The sequence below is a fragment of the Sus scrofa genome, chromosome 4, assembly GCF_000003025.6.
Source record: "Sus scrofa isolate TJ Tabasco breed Duroc chromosome 4, Sscrofa11.1, whole genome shotgun sequence".
In the NCBI taxonomy this organism is placed as follows: Eukaryota; Metazoa; Chordata; class Mammalia; order Artiodactyla; family Suidae; genus Sus; species Sus scrofa.
This window is the reverse complement of record NC_010446.5, coordinates 77,803,541-77,826,987: the sequence shown is the minus strand read 5'-3', so window position 1 is coordinate 77,826,987 and position 23,447 is coordinate 77,803,541. Positions and strand designations below refer to the sequence as shown.

At 44.1% G+C, this 23,447-nt stretch overlaps 1 protein-coding gene across 19 annotated transcripts in view; it reads right to left on the bottom strand.

Moving 5' to 3' along the window:
• Nucleotides 1-23,447, bottom strand: part of ST18 (ST18, C2H2C-type zinc finger) — a 294,874-nt gene that overhangs the window by 175,029 nt on the left and 96,398 nt on the right. For 2 of the 19 annotated variants that reach the window (XM_021089384.1, XM_021089392.1), the window contains one exon: nucleotides 17,224-17,334. The exons of 16 other annotated variants lie outside the window; for them this stretch is intronic. The gene's annotated coding sequence lies outside the window, so the exon portion shown is untranslated. Of the gene's footprint in view, nucleotides 1-17,223; nucleotides 22,544-23,447 lie in introns of those variants that run through there. One more of the 19 variants, XM_021089407.1, reaches the window with a different exon arrangement.

Genomic DNA, 23,447 nt, shown 5'->3' with positions numbered 1-23,447 from the left:
GAAGCTCTGGATCCCATAGAGGTGGCAGGGGCCCCACTAGGGCCAGAGCTGCCCCGAGGCTCCTCACCAGCCCTGGGGGCCCCGATGTTAAACTGCTTTCAACATTTTGCTGATTCCTTCTGTTTACGTGGCCCAGAGGGAGATACACTTCAAAACACAACCCAGCTTTTTTTTTTTTTTTTTTTTTCCCACTGTACAGCAAGGGGATCAAGTTATCCTTACATGTATACATTACAATTACATTTTTCCCCCACCCTTTGTTCTGTTGCAACATGAGTATCTAGACAAAGGTTTTTTTTGTTTTTACAATGATTTCCATTGAGAGGGTCTGAAGAAGGTTCATTGGTCCACCAGGCTGCCAAACACCAAGTGCTTTTGTCTATTTGTCGCGTCTTACTCACTAAGCCCGGTAATGGCAATACGGTGGCTGTTACATTATTATACAGATTGGTGTATCCTTAACATTCATGAAAAGTGGTAAAAGAAAACCTAAGCACTAAACTCAAGAAGATAGAAAAAATATTATAAACATGAGAAAAAGGATATATATATATATATATATATATATATATATACACACACACGCATATATGTCTCTGACTCTGTCTCTCTAGATATATGTGAATGATTGGGTTACTATGCTGTACAGCAGAAACTGACACAACACTGTAAGTCAACGCTAATAAAATAAAATAAAATTTAAAAATACTTAGCTAAATAATTATTGGCCATATTTTTAAAAATATAGATGGAAGGAATGACTAAATTCTTAAAATATGGTGAAGAACAAAGAATTAGATATAGGTATGGTAAACACATTTAAGTGGTTTTTTTGGTTTGTTTCATTTTTTTTTGCCCAAATCTGTAAAAGAGACTAGGGGTTGGAAAACTATGGCCTGCAGGCCAAATCCTGCCTGCCACCTGTTTCTGCATGACACTCGAGTTCAAACGGTTTTTTAAATAGTTGGGGGGAAATGAAGAATAATATTTTGTGACACATGCAAATTAAATGAAATTCAAATTTCAGTGTCCATAATAAAGTTCTATTGGAACCCAGTCACACTCATTTATTTACATCTCTGGCCACTCTCACATACAAGAGCAGAGTTGAGCAGTTGTGATTGAGGCTGTGTGGCTCCTCCAGCCCATCTAGTTACTCCCTGGCCCTCTACAGAGAGATGTGCTGTACCCTGAAATAAACAAACTGCTGGTGCAACTGCCAAAGAGAGAGAGAAAGAGAAAGTAGGACAAACACAACACACACATTAAAAAGGAGCATAAAGACAAATACAGAAGAAATTTTGCAGATTACAGTTCCCGGTGAAAATGTCTAACAGATTATCTTCCAGAAAAATACGCTTTTCGAAAACGTTGATCAGATGAGGCAGAATGTCTGAGTCGCTGGCTGACAATGGAGGGATGTTTAAACTTGTCCTAAAGACAAACCTCTGTCCCTTCCAAGTGGCCACATGCGCTAGTGCTTTACAAGCCGGCTCCCTCGAATCAAATACTTTCTATCTCACCTAACTCTTCTGAAGCACACATTAGAAAGGAAAATTTTTTTGAGGTTTTCCAAAATTAGTATAACCTTGATACTGTCGTATCATTACTGTTGTAATATAAGCAAACATATTAATAAATATTCTAATATTAAAGTATCTCCACACTTTATTTATTTTTCTTTTTAGGGCTACACCTGCAGCATATGCAATTTCCCAGGCTAAGGGTCGAATCGGAGCCAAAGGTGCCGGCCTATGCCACAGCCATAGCCACATCAGATCTGAGCTGCGTCTGTGACCTACACCGCCACAGCTCATAGCAACACTGGATCTTTAACCCACTGAGTGAGGCCAGGGATCGAACCTGCATCCTCATGGATTCTAGTCGGGTTCATCACCAATGAGCCACAACGGGAACTCCTCAATATTCATTCCTGACAAAAACTAAGACAGGAAATGATATTTATTCCTAATGTAAGAAAGTCTGTCTCAAACGAATGCCAATATTCGCACAAAGTTGAAACACTAGAAAATTTCTAATTAACTGAGAAAAAAAATATACTAGCCTCATGTTATTCAACATTTTCCAGGAAATGCGATTCAACGAAATATTAGAAAGTTAGTAGAAATGCCATCATTATTTGCCAGTGTTATCATGATCTAGTTGGAAAATCTAAGTGAATCAATTGAAAGATGATGAGCTGCAGCATGAATGCCTTTCCTGTTCCTTCATCCACCAGGTAGAAGTCCAACAAACATGCACAGAAGGAATGATGCCATTAGAAGGTCACTATTTGGCAATCACTAATAGCAATAATTAACTAAGTCAGGAAGCATCAGTGGATCCTAAACACTGGTGAGTAGAAGTTTTATAATGACTTTCTTCCTTAATCTCAAAAGACTCCCCTCGAGGGAAAAAAAAAAAAGCTTATTTGTTATACATAAAGGGGAAAAGTGATTGTATAAAGGATTCTGGCAGATACTACCTTGTATTAGTTTTCTGGGGCTGCAGTTAACAGATCACCAGCAAACGGGGTGACTTAGAAGGACACAAATGTCCTCTGCCTAGAAGGACACAAACGTCCTCTGCCAACCCTGGAGCCTAGAAGCCCAACATCCAGGTGCTTGCAGAGCCAGCTCCCTCTGCAGGCTCTGAGAGAGAGTCCTTCCCAGCACTACCAGCTTCTGGGGGTTGCTGGCCATCCTCCATGTCCCCTGGCTTGTGCACACATCACTCCAACCTCATCCATCATCCCGTGGCTTCACCCCCGAGCCTGTGTCTTCAAATCTCTCTCCTCTTATAAGGGCACTGGTCCCTGCATTGAGGGCCCTCACTAATCCAGCATGACCTCATTGCAACTTGCTGACCTCTGCTAAGACCTCATTGCTAAACGAGGTCACACGCAGAGGAACCAGGGCTTAAGACTTCAGGGGAGCTTCCTAGGGGTACGAGCTGCCTCACTGTGCACCTGTTCAGGAGACCAATACAGGCTTCAGTGATGGGACAGTGGGAAGGACGTGGCATCAGTCTTGTGACGTTCCTGCCAAAGGTCCATCACCTCAATGTGACGCACACTGTGACTCAAACTGGGACGCACACTGACAGATGCTCTGTAAACCGTCTGTGGGGCTCGAAGGGGTCAAGGTCGTGGAAATGGGGAAAAACCTGAATCTTTTCTAGAAAGGCCTGACACTAAGTACAGTGCTTCATCCTGGATTTGACCATTTTCTGGTCAAAGTCACCACTGGGACAACTGGCGTAGCTGAACGGCCTATGACTGCATGTAGAATCTAACCAGTTAACACCCTGATTTGGAGGGACATTCACTGTGTTGCGATTATGTCCTTACTTGTAGGACTTGCTGGAGTATTTGAGGTGATGAGGCATCACATATGTAACTAAAAGAATTCTGGACAAAACTTTTGTTTGTATTATTCAAGCAGCTTTTCTGTATGTCTGAAATTATTTAAAAATAACAATCCACTTTCATGTAAAAAAGACATAAAGACAAAGAAATAGCGGAGGAATATATATTAAATTCAGTTAAATGAAGAAACATACTGAATTTTTTTAAAGAAAGAAACAAACTCACAAATTTCAAAACCAATCTTATGGGTAGGACAGGTGAAACTGCTGAGGGAAGGGAAGAATTGGGATGGTGGGAAAAACATATACACACTACTTATAAAATAGATGATTAACAAGAACCTACTGTAGAGCACAGGAAAATCTACTCCATAGTTTGTAATAACCCGTATGGGAAAAAAGAATGGATATATTTATATGTATGACTGATTCATTTCGCTGTACACCTGAAACTAATACCACATCGTAAGTCAACTATTCTCCAATAAAGTTAAATTTAAAAAAAGAAACCCTGTGTTCCTAGATGTGAAAATGTATATATTAAAAAGGAAATTATTGTATAAATTTAAAGCAATTCCAATTAAAATGTCAACCAGGTTTTTTTTTCATACCAAATAAATCTGAGAAAAAATCAGTGTGTGAGTACATATATACAAACACATGTATACACACATACCTATACATGTGAAATAAAAGAGTGGAACATCTGAGAATGAAAATGTATTATAAATTATATTAATTTAAGCAGTTAAATTGAATTTTTCAAATCTTTTGGATCCAGAAATGCTAAGTCTAAAAATTCATCTGAAGGAAATTATTTTACTCAAAAAGACGTGCGTGTCTATATGTGTGTGTATGAGTTGATATTTATCATGTCAAAACTTATAAACAAGCTAAATGAACAGTTATAACCATATTGTTAGATTTAGGATGATTTTTATCATTTTTAGGGCTGCACCAGTAGCATATGGAAGTTCCCAGGCTAGGGGTCATAACTGAGTGCAGCTGTGGGCCTACCCCACAGCCACAGCAACGCCAGATCTGAGCGGTATCTGAGACCTACATTGCAGCTCACAGCAACGCTGGATCCCTAACCCACTGAGTGAGGCCAGAGATCAAACCTGCGTACTTGGACTCCCATTCTTCACGCTCATTCCTGCACTGATGCCACGGGATCCCATGCTGTAAGTGTGATCTCCCTCTGCCGGTGGCTCTCAAAGTTGTGGCTCCAGCTTGAATCTCCCCCTGCCCCTCCAGACCTGAGTGCTGAATGGCTTGGTGCCTTTTCTGCAAGGCGTGGCGGGGGGGAGGTGCTTCTCAGAGGTAAGGGGTCCCTAGTTGGTGCCCCTTTCCCCGTTCCTGCCCAAGCCTCGGTCTCCCCAGCTCATTCATGCAGCTGCTCAGGTCACAGTCCTAGAAGCACCCTCCACCCTTCTCTATCCAACCTGTCGGGAAATCTTTCATGTCTTTCTTCAAGACCTGCCATCCATGTCCTATCATCTGTCATCCTGCCATGACGCCCACTCACCACCTGGAGCAAACGCCAAAAAACACGTGGCTGGTCTCCTGGCCAGACCTCACTTCCACCATGGCCTCGTGGCTGTGTCTTCTCCACGTCACAGCCAGAGGGTTCCTTCTAAAGTGTTTCTCAGATAAATCTCTTCTCAAGCCCTCCAAGGCCCTCTGTGGGAACGCCCGCCTCCACACCGATGGCTCCGAGCGACTGGCCTGATGCCCACCCACCAGCCGGGCACATGCCCCCGTGCCCCCGGGCAGTACCGCTGACCCCCCTGCACCCGCGAGGCCCTTCCCCACATCCTCACGTCTCTGCTTTTTCTGCTTTTCCAAGAAGCCCACTCTGGCCATCCTAACCGGACCTCCTTACAACCTCCACATCCTAGTCTTAGAAATTCACTTACTCTCTAGGCTTGCGGCCCTGACGTTCAGCTGTAGCACAAACTCCTTAAAGGCAGGGTTTTTTGTTCACTGTGCTGACCAATGCGTAGACGCGGCTGGCACCGAGGAGATGTTCAAAGAGCTTGTTCAAAGAACGGATCCATGAAAGCAAAGGTGAGGGCCCTGGGTACCGGGGCGGGGAGAGGGGGGAAGTCCACGCAAGATGCTAAGATGCTTTTTAAAGTATGACGGGACTGAGTTGTACTCTAAGTGGATTAATATGGTAACGACTTAAAGAATAAAGTACTTTGGGGGAAAAAAAAGAGTCAGGACACCTGTTGGAGTATAGTTTCCCAAGAAAGAAGTGAAGGCCTGAAATAGAACAGCTATGGAAGAGCCAGATTTACCTAATTTAATGACTGGTTTAATATGGGAGACAAGAAAGAGGTACCACACATCCAGTATATTTCCCAGTATATTGTTGGTGAGTGACCTGGCCGGTGACGACAAGAATAAACTTCGCTATTTCCCAGAGGGAAAATGCTGGATTTCCAGAAACTTCTAAAGAGTAAGGAGTATATACCCGGAACTTCTTCTGGAATTTCACTGATGTACAAGAGTCATTTCCCCCCTTTCTGAAAGTGGAAATGTGGCCAACATTTCTGAACCTTCTCTTGCAAAGAAGTAAATAGTGCTGCTATCTTTTCAAATTATGGTTTGAAGTAAGCCAGACAGAGAAAGGCAAATGTCGCATGATATCACTTACCTGTGGAATCTAAAAAATGATACAAATGAACTTATATACAAAACAGAAACAGATCCACAGACGTGGAAAACAATCTTATGTTTACGAAAGGGGAAAGGATGTTTGGGATCAACAGATACAGACGACTATATATAAAACAGATAACCAACAAGGACCTGCTATATAGCACAGGCAACTCTACTCAATATTTTGATATATCCAATAAGGAAAAAGAATTTGAAGAAAGTAGATATATATGTTTGTATAACTGAATCACTTTGTTGTACACCTAAAATGAACACAACACTGTAAGTCAACTGTACTTCAATGAAAAGCCTAAAAATTAAAAAAATAAACGTTTGCTTAATATAAATAGAAGATGTAATTTATTAGGAGACTTCACGGTAAAGACAGCTCATTTTAAACACATAACAACCTCTCATCCACCCACCAAGCTCAGGAAATGAGCCATATCACTAACCCTTCACAAGTCACATGACTGCTCTATCACCTGCAAATATCGGCTCAAATGCCACCCCTCCCAGGAGGCCGCCCTGGGCATTCCAATGACAACTCCACCCGTTGACAGTGCCCAGAGCACAGTAGGGCTAAGAGATGTTTGTTGAAGGAAGTGCATTGTATGAATAACTGCAAATTAGCTATTCCTGTCAAGGAAATTTAAATTTGACTCTTTTTGCTTAAAAATATCCCATGTTCTTTTGCATATCTGCTTCCCCCTTAGTTACTCTTTCTTTTATTATTTTTTAAGCACTCAAGTCACACAAGAAGAAATCCTCTTTTTAAAAACGGTCACAGCTAATTCTAACATTTGATGTCCCTCTGAAGCTGGTGTCCTCCTCCAGAATCTGCTCTGCATACTTGTGTACCCATAGATGGACCCATTAAGAATGATCTTGGTGGAGTTCCCGTCGGTGCAGTGGTTAACGAATCTGACTAGGAACCATGAGGTTGCAGGTTCGGTCCCTGCCATTGCTCAGTGGGTTAATGATCCGGCGTTGCTGTGAGCTATGGTGTAGGTTGCAGACGCGGCTCAGATCCTGCGTTGCTGTGGCTGTGGTGTAGGCCAGCAGCTACAGCTCCGATTCAACCCCTAGCCTGGGAACCTCCATGTGCCGCGGGAGCGGCCCAAAGAAATAGCAAAAAGACAAAAAAAAAAAAAAAAAAAAAAAAAGAAGAATGATCTTGGTGTTTTGTGTTTTTTAGTGAAAGGCATCAAGCTGCACATATTGCACAATGGTAAGTGTCTCGCAGCGTATACCTTGATGATCAAGCAGGTAAACCTTAAATTGCTAATTAGAATCTCAACACGTGAACAATCCCACATTTGGTTTTCAGTCATTTCCATGATGATGGGTGTTTAGGTTGTCTGGGCATCACTCACTATGCCTCCCTTTGTTAATGTGTGAGTGTTTTTTTAAAGCTACACCTTTTTTCCTTTATTTATTTTCTCGCAGTTTGATTGAGACATACTGAAACCCAGCACTGCATAAATTTAAGGTATGTAGCATCATGATCTGACTCACACATCATGAAATGACCATGGATGTGACTGAGCATCCATCATCTCCTATTGATAGAAAATAAAAGAAAAAGAAAAACCAATTTCCTTGTAATGAAAGCATTTAGGGCTTACTCTTACCAACTTTCTTTCTTTTTTCTTTCTTTTTTTTTTTTTTTGTCTTTTGTCCTTTTAGGGCCACACCTGGGGCATATGGAGATTCCCAGGCTAGGGGTCTAATCAGCTGTAGCTGACGGCCTACGCCACAGCCATAGCAACACAGGATCCGAGCCTCATCTGCAACCTACACCACAGCTCATGGCCACGCCGGATCCTTAACCCACTGAGTGAGGCCAGGGATCGAACCCACAACCTCATGGTTCCTAGTCGGATTTGTTTCCACTGTGCCCCGATGGAAACTCTCCAACTTTCATATGTACAGTATAGCAGTGTTAATTATATGTCATGTTTTGCATCCCATCCTTAGGACTGATTTATCTTAAAACTGGAAGTTTGTACCCTTTGACCACTTTCATCCAATTTGCCCCCTACCTGCTGCCTCTGGTAACCACACGCTGATCTCTTTTTCTATGAGCTTGTTTGCTGTTTAAAGTATAAATGCATGTGCAAATATTTCCCATGTGTAAATACCAGGTAGTAGAATTTGCAGGTGATGGGACATGCATATATTTTACATTTGCACAGTGACGGCCAAAACGCCGTCCAGGTGTCTGTGCTGGCTTAGACTCCCCTCGGCAACCTATGGCAGGTCTGCCCCAGATCCTCAGCTTCCCTTGACCTTCACAAACTTCATAGTGTTGACAAAACCTATTAAAATTCGAGTCAAATGGATAGTTTTACAACTCTGAGGCTGCCCATAAACATAACAGAGCTCTACATTCATTTAAGCTTTATTTTATGGATTTCTTAATTTTTATAGTTTTCTCTATAAAGACTATGGTTATTTTGGTTCGGTATGATTGTAGACACGTTCTACTTATGGTCAGGATTTTGAACAGAATCTCTTTTTCCCAAGTACATTTCCTAAGTTGCTATCACCCATCTATAGAAAAGCTAATCATTTCTCCCTGGCTAATGTCTTCTTTTCAGAGTTTGTCACCTGGCTCCACCTGTCTCTTCAGCAGTGGCATCTTGTATGCAGTACCGCCCATGTCCTGTTTAAGAAGCTCTTCTCATTTTGTCTTCGCCAGCATGTCTGAGGCTATCGGGAAAGCAGTGGTGAAAAGGAGTCTTCTTGACTTGAATGGGGATTTTCCTAAAGTATCACCTGATCAGGAATTTGGGAAGAGGCTCTTTACCAAGTTAAGACAGACTTTTTTTCTCTTCCCAGCTCCCAAAGAATGTTTATCATGACTAAGTGTTACATTTTGCAATTATTCTCTTAATTCAGTGAATTTTGTTAGTATTTGAGAAACCCATCTTTTGCTTTTATGGCTGGTGGGTGGAGGGGTGGCCCCCGAGGGCAAGGCTCACACAGCAGCCCCAGAGGCTGTGAATGGGAGCCCACGTGGAGAAGGGGGTCTCTGCGGATATAATTAGTATAAGGACCTTCTCGTGAGGTCACCTGGCTTCTCTGGCGGCCCTAAGACCAATGATAGGTGTCCTTATAAGGAGAAAAGAAGGTGCTGGAAGAGAAAGGAAAAGACTGGAACAACGCTGCTGCAGGTCAGGGAGCCAGCAGACCTGGGAGGACAGGGGCCCTGCGGAGGCTCGGGAGGGGATGGATTTCTGGCCTTGGGCGCTGTGAAAAGACACATTTCTGTTGTTCTGAGCCCCTCGGTTTGGCGATTTGTAACCTCAGCCTTTAGAAACCAACACAGCGCTCAATCCACTCTTCCTTCCTCGGTCATTTTCTCCCACTTTCCTTGGAATTATCTATTTAATTTCTAAAATAAAAGTTCCCAAAATAGTCACTTATTTTTTGATCTTACTTGTTTATCTAATAGGTTCATTTAAGCCTAGAAATTTCCTGTCCTGGGCTCTAGTTGGGCAACAGGGTTGAACACGCAGTTTTAATTGTTTTCTAATTCCAGGTCGTGTGTCATCTCCATTTGACTTTCTTCAGGGGGAGTTATTTAGAAATTGTACGTCTATGCACATTTTTTTTTTTTTGTCTTTTTTAGGGCTGCATCCACAGCATACAGAAGTTCCAAGGCTAGGGTCTAATCAGAGCTACAGGTGCCCACCTATGCCCCAGCCACAGCAACGCTGGATCCTTAACCCACTGAGCAAGGCCAGGGATTGAACCAACATCCTCATGGATCCTAGTCAGATTCATTACCACTGAGCCACAATGGGAGCTCCCAGGTATATGTAAATTTTGACCATATTTTTATTGTAGATTTCTAAATTCATGTTAATTGTCAGTGAAAATGGCCTATAATTAATTTTTTTATTTGTGGGAAATTTTAGTTACGCAAGACAATTTTTTGTCAATTATTTTTGTCAGTGTGTCATGTGTCTGAAATAAATTCATATTTCCTTTTCTTTGATTCAAAGCATTTTTGTGCATATATGTATACACTGGTTAAACATGTCACTCAAATTCCTATAGGGAAGGAGGCTGTGTGATTTTTGTACCCTGGAATTTTTATTATTTAATTTAATTTGATTTGATTTGATTTTGTTTTATGGCCACACCCAAGGCACATGGAAGTTCCCAGGCCAGGGATTGAAACTGAGCTGCAGCTGCAACCTGCACCACAGCTGTTACAACTCCAGAACCTTAACCCCTTGTGCTGCTGTGGGACCTCCACCCTCAAATTTTTAAAACACATAAATGAAATTTAATTAAAAAATAAAAACTAGGATTTCCCTGGTGGCCTAGCAGGTTAAGGACCCAGTGTTGTCATTGCAGTGGCTGGGATCACTTCTGTGGTGTGAGTTCAGTCCTTGACTCAGGAGCTTCCACATTCCATGACACAGACAAAAAAAAAAAATTAAAGAATTAAAGATAAAAACTTAAGCTATATGCTGGGAGAAGATATATGCAAAACATGTAGGTCACAAAGAACTCTTTTTCAGAATTTATGCATAATTCATACAAATTAATACACACACACACACACACACACACACACACGTTTTGAAAAGGTTAAGCCAAGAACATTAAGTCAATTCACACAGGAAGACACACAAATACCTGAAAAATAAGATGTTCATTTTCACTAGAGATCAGGGAGGCGCTGACACCACAGTGAGAGAAGATCGGATTGAAACATTAGAAAGTATCACAACACCAAGTACTGGTGAGGACTCAGGATACAGAAGCTCATACAGCTCTGAAACAGTCTGGTAACGCTGGTCAGGTAGGAGAGATGCACACCCCACAGCCCATCGATTCAGCAGCTGAGATAAAACCTGGAGAAACTCTAGACCACACCCAAGCCGGCCTCCCCCAGGGCACGGGGCTGTAGGCCTGTGTGCGTGGAAACAAGCCCGTGCTCTTCCACGGCAAGGCATCATGGGATTCAGCATCGCTGTAAGGTGATGGGCCAACTCACCTGTGACACCACCTTTCAACACCTTTAAGAGTAGTCCAGGTAACATGGAGCGGAAAATGTTCAAGCTGCAGAAGGATTCCTTCAGCTTGCCACCAATGGGGCAAATTTCCAAAGTCACACAAAAACAGCCCCACATCGTGTGAATGTGTTAATACATGTGTACACGTGTGGGGAAATACAAAAACCCTGGCCGGGAAAGACACACTCCTCCTTCCAGGTGAGGATTTCTTCAGAGGGAGGAAGACAAAGAGTCGGGATCAGGCTGGGACTGTGCAGGACCATCGAACTTCTTTGAGAAACTGTGATCTCAAAGTATTTGGCAAATTGCTCGTGTTTCTTCTATCTGGGCAGAGGGCATAAAATGTCAGCCCCAGTTTCAGCAACACTTTTCTGGCAATGAACTAGGTTGACGATGAAAACTAGAAAAACATTTTATAAATGTATCGCTATTTAAATCATCTGGACAATTGACTCAGGTTGTTGACAATGTGTTTGTTGTGCTGCTTTGGGCCAAGGTGGGTGAGAACTGGCTGCACACAGTTGTAAAAGGAGAACAGTCCCCTTGTGCCCTGGGGAGCAGGAGCTGCTTTTGTGTGTCTCTAGCATCCCAGAGAGATGTCAGTACAAGCCACCGACTGTATCTCTTGTGACTTTCACAACGCCTCTCGGAAACAGTAGCAAATAATAATAAGTTAATTAACTAAGTCAGCAAATTTTAAATTCTTTTTAAACGATGAAGTATTTTTTTTTTAATTCTTTGTGCAGTGAAAGTACATCTCCGCAATGATGCTGTGACGCCCCCATACAGCGTCAGAATTACCGATTCTACTGAACAAAGAGGGTCTCTGTTGCTGGAGCTTCACCCACCGCACGGAGCTTCTTCATCAGCTCCTAGATAATTAGGGTCAAGCCATATTTTTTAAAGTTATTAAACTAGACCCAGGGCTTCGTCCCCACATCCTGCCTTCCCCTCGATCCCACTGGGTTCACTGTGATGCTGCTCTCCGGGCACCGTCGATGGGATCAGAAGCGGGTAACAAACAAAGCTGGGCCAATTAAGATTCTTCTCTGAAATTTTTGAGAAAAGATTTTCTGTAATGAGAGAGAATCTTGAAGCGAGCGTGGGGGTGCGGGGAGATCCTGGCAGCCTTGGTGAGTTCTGACCGCCGGTCTCTGCAGCAGCCCTGTCCTCGTCGTGGCTCTGCTGTCTCCTGAGACAGTCACATGCTCTCCCAGTGGTTCCCTCTCCCCTTTCCAGCGATTTGTGTGTCTTGGGGCAGGGTATGTAACTTGTAAAGAACTGCCTTAGTGACTATTCTTACTGGGTTTCATTTATTGCAGGTGCAATAAACAAAAGTAAAATTATAAAAATGAATATCGGACCAGGTTTCTTCACATTAAAACAACTTTATAAAGTCAGACAGAGAAAGATAAATATCATATGATACCACTTACATGTAGAATCTAATAAAAATGATATAAATGACTTATGTACAAAACAGATTTTGAAAACAAACTTATGGAAGGTGAGTAGAACAGGGATAAAGGAGGAGTATGAGGTTAACATACACACACCACTAAATATAAAATCCATCATCGACAAGAACCTGGTGTCTAGCACAGGGAACTTTACTCAATAGTCTATCATAACCTGTATGGGAAAAGAATCTGAAAAAGAATGGATATATGTATACATACAGCTGATTCACTTTGCTGTATACCTGAAATTAATACAACACTGTAAATCAACTATATTGCAATAAAAAAATTTTTTTCTGCAGCCATGGCATATGGAAGTTTCCAGACTAGGGGTCAAATCAAAGCTGCAGCTGCAGGCCTACACCACAGCCACAGCAACACAGGATCCGAGCGGTGTCTGAGACCCACACCACAGCTCACGGCAACCCCAGATCCTTAACCCACTGAATGAGACCAAGGATCAAACCCACATCCTCATAGATACTAGCTGGCTTGGTAACCCACCGAGTCACAACAGGAGCTCCTGCATTCCCTTTCTTATATTATCTTCCATCATGGTCTATCCCAAGAAACTAGATATGATCCCCTGTGCTGTACCACAGGATCTCATTGCTTATCCATCCTAAATGTAGTAGTTTGCACCTACTAACCCCAAACTCCCCAACCATCCCACTCCCTCCTCCTCCCCCTTGGCAACCACAAATCTGCTCTCCACATCTGTGAGGCTGTTTCTGTTCTGTAGATAGGTTCATTAGTGCCATATTTTAGATTCCACGCAAAAAAAAATTAATAAAATAAAAATATGAAGAGTTTTTAAATGAAATAGAAACAATTTTAATCCAATAATTACTTTAAGTATACAATAAAGAATAAGTTAAGATAAGGATATATGGCATTACTTCTCGACACCCTTCCATAAAATGTTATCCAACCCAGTATCTACCTAAGGATGAGCTACTTGTTCTGCTGATTCAGAGTTTAGGGTGTTTCAGACTGTGTCTTTGCTCCTTCACCTAAAGGCATTTCTTCCCAGTTGAGTAAATCAAATAAAGCGCTTTGTTTTAATATCAAAGAACACAGAATCACCTTTGACTCTAATTCATTTTAGTTAAAAGCCATCCGGTCAGCAAATTAAGTCATATCCTCCAGCAAAGGAAACACTCACAAGAATTCTTTTACAACAGTGCTGATAAGCATAGCCATAGCTTTGTTGCGTTACTGAATATCTCAGAAAAACTCTGTCTCCTCTGTGCCACCCAAGGAATCGGGAGTTATCTCCAGCCAATTGACTGACAGCTGTGTCTTGACCACCAGCCAGGCACTGGGCGGGAGGGGTATGGAGCAGTGATGCCGGGCAGAGGTCCCGAGGTGCAGCTCCTTGAAGGAACCTCTAGCCGAGAATCCTACTCCACAAAAAGAGTGGTGCAGAAACTCTGCGGATGGGAGAGAAGGAGCTGGGTTCTATACACCAAAGCAATGCATCTAGAACAATGATTTTTTAAAATATTTGTATGAAGCCAGGAGAGGCTATGAAGCAAGGGGTCTCGACTGCCCCCCTTCCCTCAACCACAGATGCACCATGTGATCTGTGCCTAGGTCCCACTTTGTCACATACCTGCTTTATTACTTAGAAAAACCTATGCCATATCTTTTTCTATGGCACCAACTGCAGAGATGACGCCATGCCCTGTTCTAAGCAATAAAGCTGACTGTAGCAAAACTAGATTTAAAGCCCCGATGATCCAAAAGAGGAATGTAGACCTCTCTGGTGAAGGCACCAGGAAAAAGGTTTGGAAAATAAAGGTGAGCATAATTTTTTTAGGTTTTGAATGCCAGGACAGGGGACTTAATTTTTATGCAACAGGGAACCAACAGAAAGTGGAAAGCATGATCCATGTAACTTTATGAAGGTGAACCAGCCTGCAAAGTACAGAACAATGGTGAGGCCAAGAAGCAGAGAGAGAGAAGTGAGTCGGACATGAGGACTGCAGCAGAGGTCCAGGGTGGGGACAGCATAGAAAGAGAAAAGGAAAACACGACAAAGACCAGTGGAAAGAAATCACTGTAACACCTGGTGAACAATTTCCAGCCCCAAGTGGCTGGGAGAATGATGGCACCACTGAGAGAAACAGGCAATCCTGACGGGGTCACGTGATAAAGAATTAGCCCTGCATCCCAGCCTAGAGAGTCTGTAAGTGCCTGACTCGTACTGCTTAGGATGGAGCTGGAAGAATATGTGTGCATGGACTGGACCTGAGAGTGGCTAATTCCTGGTATTACTATGGCTAAGAAGGATGCAGACCTAGAAAGAGAAAGACAAATACCATATGATATCACTTATATCTGGAATCTAATATATGGCACAAATGAACCTTTCCACAGAAAAGAAAATCATGGACTTGGAGAACAGACTTGTGGCTGCCAAGGGGGAGAGGGAGGGAGTGGGATGGACTGGGAGTTTGGGGTTGATAGATGCAAACCATTGCCTTTGGAATGGATAAGCAATGAGATCCTGCTGTGTAGCACTGGGAACTATATCTTGTCACTTATGATGGAGCCTGATAATGTGAGAAAAAGGAATGTATACATGTATGTGTGCCTGGGTCACCTTGCTATACAGGAGAAAATTGACAGAACACTGTAAACCAGCTATAATGGAAAAAATTAAAAAAAAAAATATATATATATATAAAGAATGATGCAGACCTGTAAGTACCACAAGTCCACATCCTGAGTCTTAAATACAAACATGTCCTCTGTCATTTTAGTTGACATTACAGCACACTAGTAAATTAACATCATGTAATTTTCAAAAAGAGACAGCCAAAAGAGGACAGAGAATAATGCCCTTGTATTTTAAGCTCAGGGAAACCTGACTGGTCTTCAGTACCTTGATCGCAAAATTCTCTGGTTCTTTAACTTCCCTGCTCCCAGACCCACGAGCCAGGACTCTCTACCCAGATGCGTTCCAGGCAGGACTCTGCTCTCTGGTTTCCTTTTCTGCTCTTTCCCCCTCATTTAGGAAGAACTGAAGATCTCAAAAGAAACTGAAGTTTTGAAAAGAAAGGTCCACGAGGGCCACTCAACTTCCCAAATAAATTCATATACACACAACTCACAGCTGGCCAACTTAACACTTGCTTGTTGGCATCCTCAACAAACCTTGTGTTTCCCTCAAATATTCCTTTTCAACATATCTAAATAGCAGCACTAAACTGAGAGAGCCTTAAAGAACACCTGGTCATTTTGTCAAACCTTAGGTTAAATCCTAACCTGATTTCAGGAGTTCCCGTCATGGCTCAGTGGTTAACGAATCCGACTAGGAACCATGAGGTTGTGGGTTCGATCCCTGGTCTTGCTCAGTGGGTTAAGGATCCGGCATTGCCATGAGCTATGGTGTGGGCCGCAGACGCAGCTCGGATCCCGAGTTGCGTGGCTGTGGCGTAGGCCGGCGGCTACAGCTCCAATTAGACCCCTAGCCTGGGAACCCCTATATGCCGTGGGAGCGGCTCTAGAAAAGGCAAAAAAAAAAAAAAAAACTCCTAACCTTATTTCAGATTCTCATACTTATTTACCTGTGTGTGTGTGTGTGTGTGTGTGTGTGTGTGTGTGTGTGTGTACATACATGCATATACATACATGTATATATGGCACAGACAAAATTTTAGAGACCCCCTATACCTCTCCAAATTCAGCAGACATTTCCAACAGTTTACTCTTCTGACCATGCAGTATAAATTCCAAAAAAGAGACTAAAATTTGGTTGCCAAGTTCCTGCCCTACACCAGTTCCAGGTCCACGGTGGTGGGGACTGGATTCCACATGTAGCAGCAGGGGGAGAAGACCAAAGGGTGGTAAGAGCTGGAGACAGGAGAATTTACTACAGACAGGGGCACAGAATGCTCAGAGCAAGGCTTTTCTGGCAACTCTAGGTGCCGCCATGTAGAAAACATTCATCGGCATGACCTTTGGTTTAGCGTAGGACGTTTACATGATGGGGCAGAGCTGCAGGGTTCACATTTGCAGGGATGAAAGATGCATAGTTACAAAGCCCATTCTCATTAAAAGGGCCACTAGCAAGCTCTCCACTAGTCAGGTAAGGCTATAGGCATATTACAAATTCAGTAACACAAGGCAAAATCAATGGCACTTCTTTTCCCAATAGCAAAGCATGAAGATGTATATTTTCTAGCTGGAAAGTGATAATCATGGGAAATTTACGGGAGGGACATCTGAAAGGCAGCATGAAGGCCTGGAAGCCAGAGGGAGCTGCACGATTTCATAAATACTGAAAAAGTGATTGCAAACCTCCCACCAAGCCCATTATGCGTGTCAGAACTCGGGAAATGTGAGGACCGTGATTTAACGCCTGAGGTGGTGACTGCCAAGAATGAACATGTCCCCGTCTCTCACGGGACTGAGGGAACCGTCCCAGGGCCGGTAGCAGTCAACCAACAGCCCAGGGAGAGTCCCCGGGCCCAGCACGCAACGAGGATGCTCTCGGAAGGAGCCCAAGGTCTCCGCCTGGGCCCGGGCGGTGCAGCTGCTCAGTCCCCACTGGCCAGCACCCCCGCAGCCACCTCGCTGGGGGCCGTGCGCGGAGCAGCGGCTCTTCCGTCTGCCTTCTTCCCGCCCCGCGGGGCCCCTCCCGGGAGGGCAGGTCGGCGCGGGCACGAGCTGCGGCTCCCGCCTACCTCTTGGACCGATGCCTCTGGCGAGACTGACCAGGCCTGAATCCTGTCCAGCCATCTCCTCGCACCGAGAGAGACACTGTGTATAGAACCACTGGGCCTGATTCCACCTGCCTGAGGAGAAGAAAAGACACCACAACGATGTTTTTAAAGCGAAATCTCCGTGAGTGGCAACTCAGAGGTCCCAAATCTCTGGTTACTGGGTCCGCTTGGCATCTCGCTGGTTCGGCGGTGCAGCTCCGCGATGCGGGTTTCCCAGCAGCGTTGTTCTGCATATTGTTTTAGACACAGTGCCATTACAATCACTCGCAATTGACCAGTAATTGTCGCAGAAGCAGGCCTCCCCCTGCCAGTGCCACCCAGTCTCTGGACGACACCCAGCTGCGAGCGGGAAGTTCCAGAATCCAATCAAAGCGCAGCCCCCTCCGCATCCAGGTTCCTCGTTAGGAAGGTGAGCCAACACGCTTCCACCCGCTTCCCCCTGTCCCCGCACAGACACAAAGGCTCCATTTCAGCTGCGACTCAGGCCCCGAAATGCCTCTGGAGGAAAACTCCAGGGGAGGTTCGGCTGGAATCATGAATTCCTGTTCGGGGAGCTTGCTTTTGTGACTGGCTTCTTACTGAAGGGGTGTGTAAACCCACATCCCGTCTGGAAAATGGAAACAGCAAGGTTTACTCTCAGGAAGGTGAGGATAATCTTAACTCAAGAAGCAAAGCTGAAGCAAAAAGGCAAGCATCCTCTTGTCTCAGCAAAGAGGGAGCTTCTGTGATGATGGCCCTTCTGACAGTGTGCTGCGGTCGGGCAGAGCGGATAGGCACTACTGTGTGTGAGATAGATAAGCAACAAGAACCTGCTGCACAGCCCAGGGAACTTAATCCTCTGCGATAACCTATGTGGGGAAAGAATGTGAAAAGGAACGGGTACATGTATAACTGATTTATTTTGCTAACACAACTTTGTAAATCAAATATACATCAATAAATTTTTTTTTGGAAAGTAAGAGAGCAGCCGTGGGCAGAAGGGCTTGTGAGGAGTCACCTGACTCTTGGTTTTTGATCACACGTGCATATCTCACAGGGAAAGTGCAGACACAAACCCTACACTCACGAGGCCTCACTCCATCTCCCAAGCTAAGCAGCGCCGCAATGCAGAGTAACAGCAACAGAGTGAGAACTTAGCAGCAGGCGGCCTCTGCCAGCTCCCTGACCTGCTCTGTGCAAAACGGCATTAATGGGACAAGTGTCACATCACCTGGTCATGAGGTTTGGGCGGAGCAGGTGCTCGTCCAGGGCCACTCCATGCACCCATCACAATGGCGGAAGCATCCATAACTGGTGGGTGGTGACTGCTTTGAGACCTGACATGCGTGGCAGCTCACATCTGTGGTTGCTACGTGGTCTTCAGCCCCCAGAATTTGCAAAAGCCAGAGGATGTTTGAACCACAACCCAGCTCTGCCACCCAGGTCGGGCGAAGCCGGCCCTGAGGCTCACTCTGGGCAGCACTAAGGCCTCCAGCACACGTGCACCACACAGTGGCTGCACACATGTGACTTCACACACCCTGAAGAATGACAGCCCTGCAAGTGGGGTACATGTGGATGCAGGGTGCAGACTGCGGCGGATAAACGGGAGTTTCAGGCCTGCTGGATGGAGGGTGCATCACGCCCACCTTGTTACAAGGGGACTGCTTCATAGGACAGAACTTTCCCCACTTCACTGCTTCTGTAATGCCGCCTTCCATGCCCTAATAGTCATTTATTTCAGTTCTATGTTTCCCCTTTGGTACTAATTTAGCTTTCTTCCTCCCACAGAACACAGCCCAATGACTGAAAAAAATGAGAGGATCTTTAGAGGGATGCTGTGGGGGTGGGGGTGGGGGTGGGGTGGGGTGAATAGTAACAACTGACCGGCCTTTCAGAGCTGAAGGTGATACCTGTCCCTGTTGTGTGCAGGTGCAGGCCTCCTGGGCACCTCCCACCGGCGTTAAGGACCAGGCAGGGCCCTCTCCAGGAACATGCTTGGTTGTGAACTCCTGACTCTCTATGGGAACCCTGATCCTACAACAGCTTCCCCCAGAGGCTTAATGGGGTTCATCCCCAACCCCCTGCTTCCCCTCAGCTGGAGGGTGAACACCCTGCCTGCCAGGAAGAGCACTTAGTTCCACTGGTGGGTGTGTGTATGGGGCTCTGAGGTGCAACTGTCTGCTCGTTGTCATGTGTGTGTGCGTGTCTTATAAATGCCTGAATGTAACAGAGCCCTGTTCTGAAACATGAATGGCAAACATTAAAAGCGATCTTAAAGTATGCATTTGCCCGAGGAGCCAGAAGGAATTTTACATCATTTTCTTTATGTGTCTCGTAGATTAACATTTCCTTTATGTTAATGTGCAAGTTTATTATTCTTGTTATCTTCATTTAATGTCCTAAGGCACCAGGTGAGATGATTTTGTGGTTTTAATGATCCCTGGCAGAAAGTATACATGAGGGTCACTCAGGACAGCCATCTCTTTGAAGGCATTTTGCCAAAAGAGCCTGGAGTTAATTACTTAATACTGGGAAATCCCCTGCCAGTCCAGCTTTGAGAGACAAAAGAAAATAATAATAATAGTAGGAGTCTTCTAGGCTGTAGGCCAACACACCTCTTCTGCAAAAATTAAAAGCCTAATCGGACTCTGATATCAATGGCCCTTTTGCAAAGAGTAGCTAATACAGAATTCACTATATGGGTACAGTTACTTTCAGGTACAGTATGTATGGTGTCCATCTCAATCTCTCCTATAACAAATCACATTGGTGGCTGTGTTGGAGTCTGTGTGGATTCAACACAGCTTCCAGGATCATGATGTCACATTGGGGCAGGCCCTGTGCTCACCTGACAGGTGACACCTGAGCAGGAAGAGAGCAGCCCGACTTTACCTCATGGTTCAAGAGTCAGGTGATGGGCAAAGGACTTGTCCGGGGGGGGGGGCACTGAATGGCCAAGGGTCCTCTGCTACTTCTAGCAACCCTGGCATGTGCTATGTCTCAGCCGAGACCAAGACAGAACAACCTAGAGGCAGTGAGAGAAGAAGAGAGTGGGGGAGGGGGAGGGGACAACACACAGAAAGAACCAGAACTGGGGGGCGGGGGGAGTGGGAGCTTCTGGTATAACTCAACCCCTCCACTGGCTGCTGCTTGAGAACTGTTTCCCTGGCTGCTGTTGCCGTGCAACTGCTCCCACGATGAGCCGACTTGATTTTCTTCCTCTGTTCCTCCCTCTCCGTTAACCTCCTATTTGCCGAGCCATCGGGGAGCCCACAGTGGCTGGAGGAGGGAAGTGCCCTCACATGTCACATAACACCCTGGTGCCCTGGAGGTTCCAGGATAGAGATAAATAACTATGCGTATTTATAGCCTATATATTTATACATAAACTTATGTCTTCAGTTATGGTTCTACAGTATGCTTCTATGTTTACTTATATTTGTGTGTAATATTTATGTTACATAATACACATCTCCTAAATCACTCTAGGGCCCAGGTAAATAGGCGTGGATTTATTAAGAGGTCACCTCCTGACCACTTCGCATACGTGCACACACACAGGTACACACACAGGTACTCAGGTACACGGGTAGCCTATCTCTGGAGAGAGACATGAAGAGGGAGGAAGCATAAGTTTGGGGACATGTATGTCTACACGTACGAGTCACAGCTTCACAGTAGTACATTTAGTGAGTGGATGGATGATAACACACTGGCACAGTGACGACTCTGACCAAACGTTGCCCCCAGTCACAGACCATGTGAACCACAGAGGGGAATTGGATGCTAGAGCCCAAATTGTCATCCACGACCCTCCTCCACCTGCTTAGCCAGAAGAGAGACTCAGCTCTGCTCTGAGCCAACCACACTCAACCGCTGCAAAGAGAAATGTGAGGCACGTATTTGGAAGGATTAAAGAGGAAATTCTTCCCCCTAAGGTATCTAAAATGTCTCTTAAGGGAAAGTTTGCTGCATTTTCTTGTGTGACTAATCATTCTACCAGAACAAGACTCTCTTCGCATTTTCTATTAAGAAAAAGGAAAAAAAAAAGTTAAATAGAAGAGACAGTGGCTGAGAGGACCCCACTGAGAACTCTTTAAAGAAAGTGACCTGCTCAGTGGGGGGCATCTGTATTAGACAATTAGTCAGACTCTTCTCAGCTAGGCGCCACTGGGCTGTATGAACAGGTTGTAGTTACGGTTGAAAAGAGACAAGGAGAAGATGATTTGAAAGAAGAGAATGCTGAGAACAATAGGGTTCTTGAAAAGAGCAAAGGACAGAAAAAGGCAATGTCAAATCGAAGTCAGAGAGAGAAAGTCCAGGGGGTGAGGGAGAATAGACAGTTTCCGGGAAAGACAGAGGGACACTCTCTTCTAGTTCTTTCTTCACATTTTTTATAAACTTTGAAACTGTGGTCACTTTCACGGAGAACTGTTGTGCACAAAAGGTAAATCCTTTGGCCCCAGGAAAGGAAGACTCCCCGGCTGCTAAAACTTGGCTACACCAAATAGAATATCTTGCTTCTAAGCTATTCTATAGGACAATCTACAGATTATTAACAATTGCATTCCTTATAATTTTCATCACAGCAAATAGGCAAGTTTCTGCAAGGCCTTAGAAGAAGCCAAGGGCCACGTATCTATAAAAGGGAGTTATTTTTGGGGTGTGGGTGACCTTATCCCAGGAGAAGCCCTTGTCAACCTCTCAGATATCACCATGGAGGGCAATAAAACTGAACGTACATGGCCTGAAGACAAACATCTCTTGTACCTTTAAAATTTTATTTTATAGTCTCTGCAAAATATTTGATGTCATGGAATACCTGCCTTAGTAAAAATAATTTGAACCCTTCTTCCACACTTTAGTGACCAGCTTATCTCTACCTGCTTCCTTCCTTCTCTGACTTAATAAATACATAAACACAAATTTTCGCTAAAACAATCACATTTGACAACATCTTCTAATTTGTCTGTGTTTCAATTGATTATATGATTTAAAGTGTGAAGGAAAAATATTATTTCACCTGATTTACAAGTTCTTAAAAGTGCATCTTTGACTGAACAGGAAAACATCCAAATGTATAACTCATTTCTTAGAATATTCATAGAAAAATCATTCTCCCTCCTAAAAATGTGGATCAGGTGATTAAACTACTAGAGAATTTAAATTTAGTCACTGAGGGAGTTCCCATCATGGCTCAATGGTAACAAACCTGACTAGTATCCATGAGGATGCGGGTTCAGTCCCTGGCCTCTCTCAATGAGTTAAGGATCCAGAGTTGAGCTATAGTGTAGGTCAAAGATGTGGCCCAGATCCCACGTTGCTGTGGTTGTAGTGTAGGCAGGCAGCTGTAGCTCTGATTCAACCCCTAGCCTGAGAACTTCTATATCCATGGGTGCAGCTCATGGGAGAAAATAGTTTCAAACGATACAACGGACAAGTGTTTAATCTCTAGGATATACAAGCAACTTATACAACTCAACAGCAAAAAAGCCAACCACCCAATGGAAAAATGGGCAAAAGACCTGAAGCGACCATTCTCCAAGAAAGATATACAGATGGCCAACAAGCACATGGAAAAATGCTCAACATCACTGATTATTAGAGAAATGCAAATCAAAACTACCATGAGATACCACCTCACACCAGTAAGAATGGCCATCATTAACAAGTCCACAAATAACATGTGCTGGAAGGGGTGTGGAGAAAAGGGAACCCTCCTGCACTGTTGGTGGGAATGTAAGCTGGCACAGCCACTGTGGAGAACAGTATGGAGGTACCTTAGAAATCTATACGTAGAACTACCATATGACCCAGCAATCCTACTCTTGGGCATATATCCAGACAAAACTTTCCTTAAAAAAGACACATGCGCCTGCATGCTCATAGTAGCACTATTCACAATAGCCAAGACATGGAAACAACCCAAATGTCCATTGACAGATGATTGGATTAGGAAGATGTGGTATGTACACACAATGGGATACTACTCAGCCATAAAAAAGAATGACATAATGCCATTTGCAGCAACATGGATGGAACTAGAGACTCTCATACTGAGTGAAATAAGTCACGATGAGAAAGACAAATACCATATGATATCACTTATAACTGGAATCTAATACAGGGCACAAATGAACATTTCCACAGAAAAGAAAATCATTGACTTGGAGAATGGACTTGTGACTGCCTGGGAGGGGGGG